A 9287-nucleotide genomic window follows, 5' to 3' on the forward strand; every position below is an offset into this window, starting at 1 on the left:
TTCCGATTGTCCTAGTCTGTGTTTTCCTTCAGGGTCGTTGTAAAATGGCTTATCCTTGCAACTAAATGCTGAAGCGGTGTACTGTTTATTGGGGTAGAGCTTGCGGTAGAAATATATTGCGACAGAAAAAAAAGGACACCGCCAGACGAGAGCAACAAGAGCAACAACAATGTCAAAATATAACCTAAGGCAGAAAACCTTCACTTAAAACACGGTGTAAAAAAAAAAAAAACGTCACTGAGCGGGTTTCGAACCACCGTCCTTTCAATCAGTAGGCGAGTACTTAACCTCCAAGCTACCAAAACAGTACACAATTAGGTCGTAAACCTAGGTGTAAATACTTGAGCTCACATAGTCTTGCTAAGCCTCCATTTGAGTGAATTGTTTGCCTGCGTGGATTTGACGCACGGTGCTTTTGTGTGCGTGCGTGAGTGCGTGCGTGCATGCGTGTGCGTGCGCGCGCTCGCGCGTGTGTGTGTGTGTGTGTGTGTGTGTGTGTGTGTGTGTGTGTGTGCGTGTGTGCGTGTGCGCGTGTGCGCGTGTGTTTGCGTTTGTCTGCGGGGAATAATTTTTTTATCCGGCCGTTCTGTTTGTGAAAAGCCCACAAACAGTGAAGGGTGAATGCTTGGACGCTGAACAAAACACAAAACAGTCAATCTAGATGTAGATGACGATGATAATAACTTCGTTTGTTAATCCATTTTTATTCGCTTTTGAGTAGCAACAACTTACGACAACAAAAGACGTTGCTCGCATCAAGAAAATATACTGCCATTATATATATGTTTGCTATTATCAACTTTAACAAAATACTATAATGGCGTCTGCCTAGTTTGCTTCAGGGGTGATGATGAAGGAAGAAAGTAACTGCTAAAACTCTATGACTGCTAGATAGCCAACTGTAGTAATAAGTCTAGTCTAGGCTAGCATATATGCAGTCATTGTTATAGGTGCGCAAGAAAAGACGTGGTTTGTTCGTTGTGCGTGGTTTTGGTGGTTTGTTTTCGATTTGCTGGTGTTACGTGAATTACTACGTGCTCCTCCTGCCGTAATATTACGTGTTAGTGCTCTTGTGCCACCTGAAACATCGTGAGTGCTGGCAAAGCGTCTGTGTCGTCGCCGTACTGCGCTGCTGTAGCAAACGCACATCGAGGTCGCCATTTGACAAGTTGTGCGTGCCTACGTGAATCAAGAGTCTCTACTGCAAGTACCAGTCTGTCGACGCGACGTGTGAAAAATGCTGCGTGTTCTGCCGTAAGTGATTGTTTATCGTGGTGCATGTTAAAATTTTATTACGCGTTGCCGCAGTGCTGTTTTGTTAAACGTGTTGAGTATATTCCTTGGTGTTCGGCTCGCCGCGCTTCTTTTATTGTAAATTACCGGCTGCGTCGGCGCGGTCATAATGAGCTTCCAGGAGCGGCGGCCAGTATGCTGTGTGAGTGATCGACCCCCTTGCCATTGCCGGCAACGAAAATATTATGCTGACGGCCCAGCGGCCGCCGCTTGGCTTGGGTGGATTCGACGCTAAAGCTTGTTGCATGAAAAAAAAAAGAAAAAAAAGAAAGAAAGAAAACTGTGTTAATGGTTGTAAAACAAAACGCCCACTCCCCGATTTCTTTTTTTTTTAGGAGGCAGTTGACCCACAGTATATTTTTTTACAGGACGTAGGCAGCTTAGCAATGTTCTAACGGGTAGTTTTCGTTTACGGGTAAAGAAATGCAAGGAGGCTGCATTACATTTGTAGTTATAATACGTAAGAGTTGCATATACGTTGAATTTTCAACATTTAAGCATTGCTAGCAACTTTATAAGTAGTACCACATGCACAAGGTCTTTAGGCAGTGAACATTTGACCAGATAATTGTTTAGACGTCGCAGCTTGAAAACATGCTGTTCCAGCCTGCATTGCTGGTGCAGTCACAGGGCAGCTTTCACTGTTTTAATGCAAGAAATTTTTCCACCTTCCTAAGCTCATCCAGCATCGTCATGATGAGACAGAAATTCTTGTGTGGTGTGACATTATTTGTAGCTGGCTTGCATAAATTGTGTTGACCGTAACATGTTGAGCATGGGTTAAACGTGTTTATTCTTACAAATATGCATGTGATGGGGATACAATCACGGTGCGAAAAAGATTAAACAGGGCGTGGGCTTGCCACCGTGCTCCTTCGCCATCCTGTTTTTTCGTTTCGTCAGCATTTCAACTTGCCTACCCCTTGGAGGTATTGGCACGCTGAGACGTTTACCATGTGCCTCAGAGAGAATTTTAATGGCGCCATGAAGACAAAATACAAGTTTGTGTTATTCGAAAGATTTCGTGTGGTATGGTGCCCCCAGCACTTGTCCAAATGCAAACGATGCTTTATTCACTGAGAAATTCATTAATTGAAGCTAAAATTTTGGTTTTCCCGCTAAATCGTGCATTTTCAGGGTCTGCAATGACATCACAGGAACCGACCGCTCTGCAGCCGATTGGGAAACCTTCTTTACCGTTAGTTAACCTAGATGGTGCCACCATACCGTGGCAAGCCGCTTTCTGCTTTTGTTTTGTTTTTACCGTATTTAAACGTGGCTTGTTTTTGTTCAGCGAGAAAATAATCGTTTCGTGAAACATAGTGCTCGCTCCACAAATATGGTCACGTAAGACACCGTTGCTTGTGTCAATCGGCCATTGTTGTCCGAGACAACCCCAAAGCCCCGCAGTCCTGTGCAGCTAAACCAAGCATAGTGCGTGCAGTACCAACAGCAGTACGCATCGGTACTTCTATGCTTATGTGGGCTTTCCTAACCTTTACTGTTGGTCCCACCATTCTTACTACTGTAAAAAGAATGTGCCCTAAATTGAAGCGCAAATAGTTCGTTCGGCAAGCTTATAGCCTCTGCCTAATTCGCGTTTGCTGTTGCCGCCCTCCGCTAACTACAGAGCTGGCTGGTATGACATAGGTTCTGTTGCGGGAAATGAGCTAGTGGGTCGCATGGCCATTTCCTTTGTTCCTAATTTGTAGCTTATTTGAGTGGAGTTTATGTTAAAAATGGTGTCAGCATGATTCTAGCAATGGAACCCTTTGAATGAACCAAACTTGTGTTTTCTCTTCATGGCTCCTTTAAAAGCCGTAACCACGTTTCACACCCTCTGGACCAGAGAATATGCTTGCACAGTGGAAATCTGGGGCCACAGATTTCTACCACCTAGGGATATTTAATAGGCTTAGTTTAACATTAATTCAGTGTAAGGATGCTTCTGTTCCTTTAAAGTATGGCTGAAAGCCTTGTAAGGATTGTAATGTATGTACAGTGCTCACGGATTGAAACGCGACACTGCAAGCGCGTGGCCTGCGCTACATGCAGCGCCGCCAGTGGACGCCCGTGGAAGCTAGGTGTTGCATTGTGGTATACCACGAGGATGAGAGTGTTTTGACCATAAGCTTGCTGCTTCCGGTTGCCAATAAGTGGGGCAGTGGTTCCCCGCAGCGACAGCGGCGTCCATGGACGGCGCTGCATGTATTGGCGGCCACGCGCTCGCAGTGTTGCGTTTCAATCAGTGAGCACTGTACTTATTTTTTAGCTTGAAAGAACTGAAGGGGCCTTTTTTGCACCTACAAAAAAGAAATTCTGTCATGTCCTGTCAGAGCGAGTATTTCACGGCATTATACCGCATATTTACGGCTTGTTTACTACTTGAACTTCCATTTTTTACAGGGCCAGGTGTTTGACATGGAGGATGTACGTTGTGAGCTACCAGAAGGATTGGCTGCCTCCTGTTTCTGTCTATCCTGCACGACCTGTAAGTGGAGTTCATTACGGCTGTGAAATGCATGAAAATCTCGATTTTGAAGGCTGAGAGAACATGAAAACATAGAAAACCATTGTGGCATTCTTGTGGTACCTTAGTGATATTAAGACATAAGAACATTGCAGAGATGGGGCAAAAAATAAGGAACCGATGAGGGTGAGAAACTTCCTGGCACCTTTCTTATTTTTTTTGTCGCATCAGGGCTGCGTCCTTGCTCCATGAATTAATTAATAACGACTGTGTCACCCTTGTTCACTGTGGTAGTTGCGTGGTACCCACAGACAGTGTGTGGGGATTTTTCTTCTACCGCCTATTACAGATGAACTAGATCTTTAGACCTCTACTCAAAAGTCATATTATGGATTACATTACATGAGTGAAACAATTCCATGCACCCAGAAATAGAATTTAGGTGAATTCACTTCAATGCCCTAGATGCAACTTGTGCCTAGCAGTGAAAAGGGTGTATTGCGTGCCTTTTTGCCACTGTGTTTCATGTAGTGTAATGAGTCTCACTGGCCATCGTAGCCCCCCCCCCGCCGAACAGCTACTTACTCTAGCAAATATAATGATGGTCCTAATTGTAGAAGGGTACCCGCCGCGGTGGCTCAGTGGCTAAGGCATTGCGCTGCTGAGCACGAGGTCGCGGGTTCGATTCCCGGCCGCGGCGGCTGCTTTTCTGATGGAGGCGAAAAGCAAAAAAATCCGTGTGTACGAGATTTCGCCGCACGATAAAGATCCCCAGGTGGTCAAAATTAATCCGGAGCCCTCCACTACGGCGCACCTCATCGCCTGCGTTGCGTCGGCGCGTTAAACCCTACAATCAATCAATTGTAGAAGGGTACTCAGCAATTGAAGAAAGAGCTGTGGGGGGTTCTGGTTTGTGTATCAGACTTTGTTTGGAATATTGTTATGTAGCCACGGATAATGCAGGGTTTTTGTAAAAATATAGATTATCGGAGCAAACTTGTGCTCCGCAGTAAACATAAAAAAACACAAACCTCGAAGGAGTCAGCAAAGGGACGTGCATGGATGAGCGTTGGCGAATTGAATGCTGCAGGGTTTCTTTTGCACTCATTCATTTAGATCGAGAACATTTTCAATAAAAAACAGGAAAAGCTAGGATAGGGATCTCAAAGCAACAAACACCCTTTCCATATCAAACAGGACTGCTGGTGCAGCATACAAAGGAAAAAGGGGAAAAAGACGGTTCCCTTAAAAAAGGATAAGATTGCAGGGTGTGGCCAGGTGCTTGTAACAAAACATTTTGTAAACAAATCAAATGGCGTGGTTGGGGGCAATATTATGATGTTTATAGTAGGAAAAACCTGCATTATTTCCGAACAGTATGAATGCTCTGTGTGCAAACATATGCAAAAATGCTTGTGTGTTTTTAGCATTTGAGTGCACGTTACAGAGTAGTCGGCTCAAGTTACTGCGGTAGCTTTCCTCATTGCTGGTAAGCATAAACCCTGAAATTAAATTTGCTGTATTCGACCGCTTTAACCCTTTCACTGTCACTGATGTCCTGGTTTGTCTTCGAATTTCTCCTCCACGTTGTCACTGACACACCGGTGCGTTTTCTGTTGTGCGTTGAAAAATTCGTGCCATGGTGCTAAGTTGGCGCACCTGCACTGTTTGTGCTATCTGTCAAATCTTTCTAGTAGCTTGTATTTTCACAAAGTACAGAGCGACCACGCCCAGCTTTCGCTGCTTGGGGGTCACTCCGTGCACTGTACATCTGTTGGGATGAGTGACCACGTGGCACGCGTGCAATGATGGGTGCAAGTGTGCTATCCACCACGTTTTTCTAGGGTTGTTTTTTATTTCTGTTCCTGTGTCTGCTACCCATCGACACAAGGAAATATAAGAAGTGAGGAGCCAACCTAGAGGTTGGTCAGTTCATGGTGATGTACATTTTGCTTTTTGTAAGCAAGCACAGACAAACAAACTAGACAATGCAAGTGCTGTCTCGTAAACGAAATGCACAATAAAACTGCTGCCTTTATAGGTTCCAAAGAACGCGTAGACACAAGCAACTACTCATGATGACGACTGATCAATGCCTGTCTTAGCATGTTCATGCAATGTTATGTTGCCTTCCCTGCCCCCCCCCCCCCGCCATATTGCTTTGTTCCCACAGTGCTGCTGCAATAATCTCATCTCAAATGTTCTTGCGAGGCTGTATAAATGCCCGTCATGAGGAGGCCATGAATCTAAACAGTACTTAGTTCTGGGTGCGTTGCCTATGTAACAGTATGTCATATTTGATGTTCGTAAGCTCATTAGTTAATTTATGTGGTCTAAATTTTGTGGCTAATTTTGCAACCTAGAAGTTGTACCTTCTCTTTCAGGATACTTGGTTCAGTTTTGTATGGGAACACTCCTTTATATTTATAAGCATAACCAGCAAATGTTTGAGACGTGTTTGTTTAAACCCCTTCATATGCGATCAATGCGTTTGTCATTTCAGGTTCAAGCGTGGCAGTGGCTATCCCGTCCTGTGAGGGGTAAAGATGAGGCGACACCTGGTGTGGCCGGCGGCAGCAGCACGTATGGATCCAACCTGAATAAAATAGTCAGGTTTGCAAGAGTCGTGTGATTCATGTGATTTTCGTCAGCTTGCTCTTACAGAAACAGCTGCAGCATGAAACAGTGACTGTGGAGCTGGCTGACATTTTCTACATGCAGCTGGCTGTTGGGCACTGTTATTTGACAGCATGCAAAGGGCACTCAAAAGGTGGAAGCTTGTGGGATACGTAGAGGACGGAAACATAAAGGATTCTTGGAGGACGCAGAAAGTCGGTGGCGAAATTTCAATACAGGGGACACACAAGGGACGAATGCGGTCTGTTGCCTTCAAGACATATAGGGGACACACAAAGGCCGTATGGTGTCTGTGTTGCCTTTGGGAGATAGACTGGACGCATGGAGGACGGAAACACACGGGACACTTGGAGTACGCAGAAAGTCGGTGGCGAAATTCCAACACAGAGGAAACACACAGGACGCACGCAGTCTGTTTCCTTCGGGACGCAGACTGTCTTTTGACTGGACATAGAAATTTTCATAAGGGACAAGAACTATAGATGCTTAGAAATACGAACCCCTCACACGACGAGAGTCGCCGACAAACACGGGCTCAAGCGCTCAACACCACCCTCGGCGGGGATCATGCAGTTATCTACACAGACACCTCAAAACATCGAAGGCAGCGGTACGGCATCATCGTTGCCAAATCCAGAACTAACCTCCTTCACTTTACCCTGACCTTTACAAAGAACAAAAAACTACCCTACGACTGATACAATCCAGTTCCTTCCCACACCCGACGCGTCTTCACCTAATGTACCCGAATCACTACAACACTGAATGTAAATTTTGCTCTGAAGTAGAAACACTCCGCTACATAATCGGGGTGTGCAACTTTAGCCCTCAGAACCCTCTTCTCTTTCCGTAAACTACCTAACAAGAGCAATGGAAGATGCTGCTATCCAGCCCCTCTCTGCCTACCCAGAATCAGCTCGTGAACAGAGCACAGACGGCGCCAACTGCATATGGGCTCCAGTGAAGAAGGAACCACTCCCCTGGGCAGCGCTCTGGGCCATTCAGAAATCCGAATAGAAGTATTTTCTCCTTCTTCTCTTCCTCCTCCACCTCCTTCGTATCTGCAGCCGATATCGCCGCCTCCGTCCCCGGCCGCAGCGACGGAGAAGTGAGATCTGCTAACACCTGCTACCTTTTATTTCATAAAAAAAATTTCCACTCATGCCCTTCACCAATACAACACAACAAGCCACCGTTCATCCATCATGCATTGATTTAACCTTACCAAGAATATCTCTTTGAAGTAATAAAGGGTGTGGTTAAGTGCATTTCACTTCTCTCTGGTTTCCCTAATGTAGAGCGACGTGATTGAATTTAAGTGAAGTCGCATGGGTAATTGTTTTGGGTGCCGGTTACAGCTTTGCTTTCCAACCACATTCACAGGGTGTATTGGCGCGATTTTTTTAACGTGCTAGCGTTATTAGGCTCATTTCTCGATTGTGCCGTGGACTGCCAGTCGTCCGCTATCAGCCGTGCTCATCAAACGTGCGCGGAAGCACGTCTTCAGTTCTAAAAGGAAACTATGACTGAGGCAGCCAGATACGAAGGATCACCGGAATCAGGACTTTCGAGCAGTGGCAATTAGATCGTGGAACGGATGAAAATGATACTTCGGCCGAGGCAAAAGAAAGGGTACGTGAACTGAGCTGGCGCTGCGCCTGCATACCCAAGTTCGTTCACGCCGTGTGTAGGCGCACGCTGGGCAGACATGGGCGCCAGCCGTGCCCGCAACTTATACGCCATCACCAAAGCGCAGCTACGACGACCTAAAATGATGCCAGCACCGACATAGTGTCACCTAGCTTAAAAAGGGGGAAAACGAATAACTCCAGGTTCTCAACAACTTAGGAAAGCCTACATTGTAACTAGAAACGAACTAAAATGTGCACCAATAAGAAAAAAAAACGAGTATATGGCGTCTAATTACAAGAACTTCAAAATAATAATTTTCGAGGTAGTGTCACCCGCGCAAGCTCCATACGGCAAACAGTGATTGGCGCCATGTGGGAAATATAATAAACTCTCAAAAATCAGCCAGCATGTGATTCCCGAAAAAAGTGACGTAAGGATCATAAACATGTCACTACAGAGAAGCGGCAGAGCCGACCTCACAACCGCCAAAGTAGAGGAAATCTTTGAACATTTCGCCCACACTGTAATACGCCTGTACAAGGGAAGTGAAGGAGTGACCGAGAAAATAATAAAACTTGTGCAGTCACTGATCATGAGCCGGATATCATACAGACTGCAGTACCAGAAACTACTTACCTGCACTGAAGGAAGCCAAATAAACAGGCTCATCAGGGCAGCCCTAACCTCCCTATTTTCACAATCACCGCAAGGGCCTTTAAATTGAGTCTTATACCTTTGAAGAAATCAGAGAAGCCACTCTCCAGCACAAAATGAGCGTCTGGGAAAAACAAAATGGGGACCGGTCATGCAAAATATGTCACACCTCAAAAAAAAAGAAAGAAAGAAGCTGGACACCACGATAGATATGCCACCGATCCGACAACTTTCCTTAAAATCGCTCCCCCCCCCCCCCCCCCCCCACTGAAAAACATGCATCCAACCTACGCAAGGACAGGGGACAAGCCAGGACCTAATTCCATTAAGGAAAGTTTGAAAACCATGAAAACCATTTTTTGTATTTCGTGCTTTTTGTTGTGTGCAACGTTGGTATAAAACTACAATGAAATTTAGCGATGTTGGTTGCGGAACTTTAGTTAACAAAGAAAAAATACTACTGTACAGACAACACCGTTTCTATACAACTACTTTTGGTTTCGCGTGACAATATACACGCGCCACTTTTTTATATATTTTGGTTCATAATAACTAGGACACCCTGTATATGTCAACACATGCATAATTATCAGAATAGCCG

The 9287-nt window shown here is 45.3% G+C and overlaps 1 long non-coding RNA gene across 1 annotated transcript; it reads left to right on the forward strand.

Annotated features, from left to right (window-relative positions):
* Window positions 1–622: 622 nt before the first annotated feature.
* On the forward strand, window positions 623–6864 carry LOC144158015 (uncharacterized). Its single transcript, XR_013319940.1, has 3 exons — window positions 623–1254; window positions 3700–3784; window positions 6267–6864. It is a non-coding gene; the product is annotated as an uncharacterized LOC144158015 (long non-coding RNA).
* The last annotated feature ends 2423 nt before the right edge of the window (window positions 6865–9287 follow it).

Source organism: Haemaphysalis longicornis, unplaced genomic scaffold, assembly GCF_048455015.1.
Source record: "Haemaphysalis longicornis isolate Haplotype H1 unplaced genomic scaffold, Haemaphysalis longicornis Haplotype H1 scaffold_10, whole genome shotgun sequence".
Taxonomy (NCBI): Eukaryota; Metazoa; Arthropoda; class Arachnida; order Ixodida; family Ixodidae; genus Haemaphysalis; species Haemaphysalis longicornis.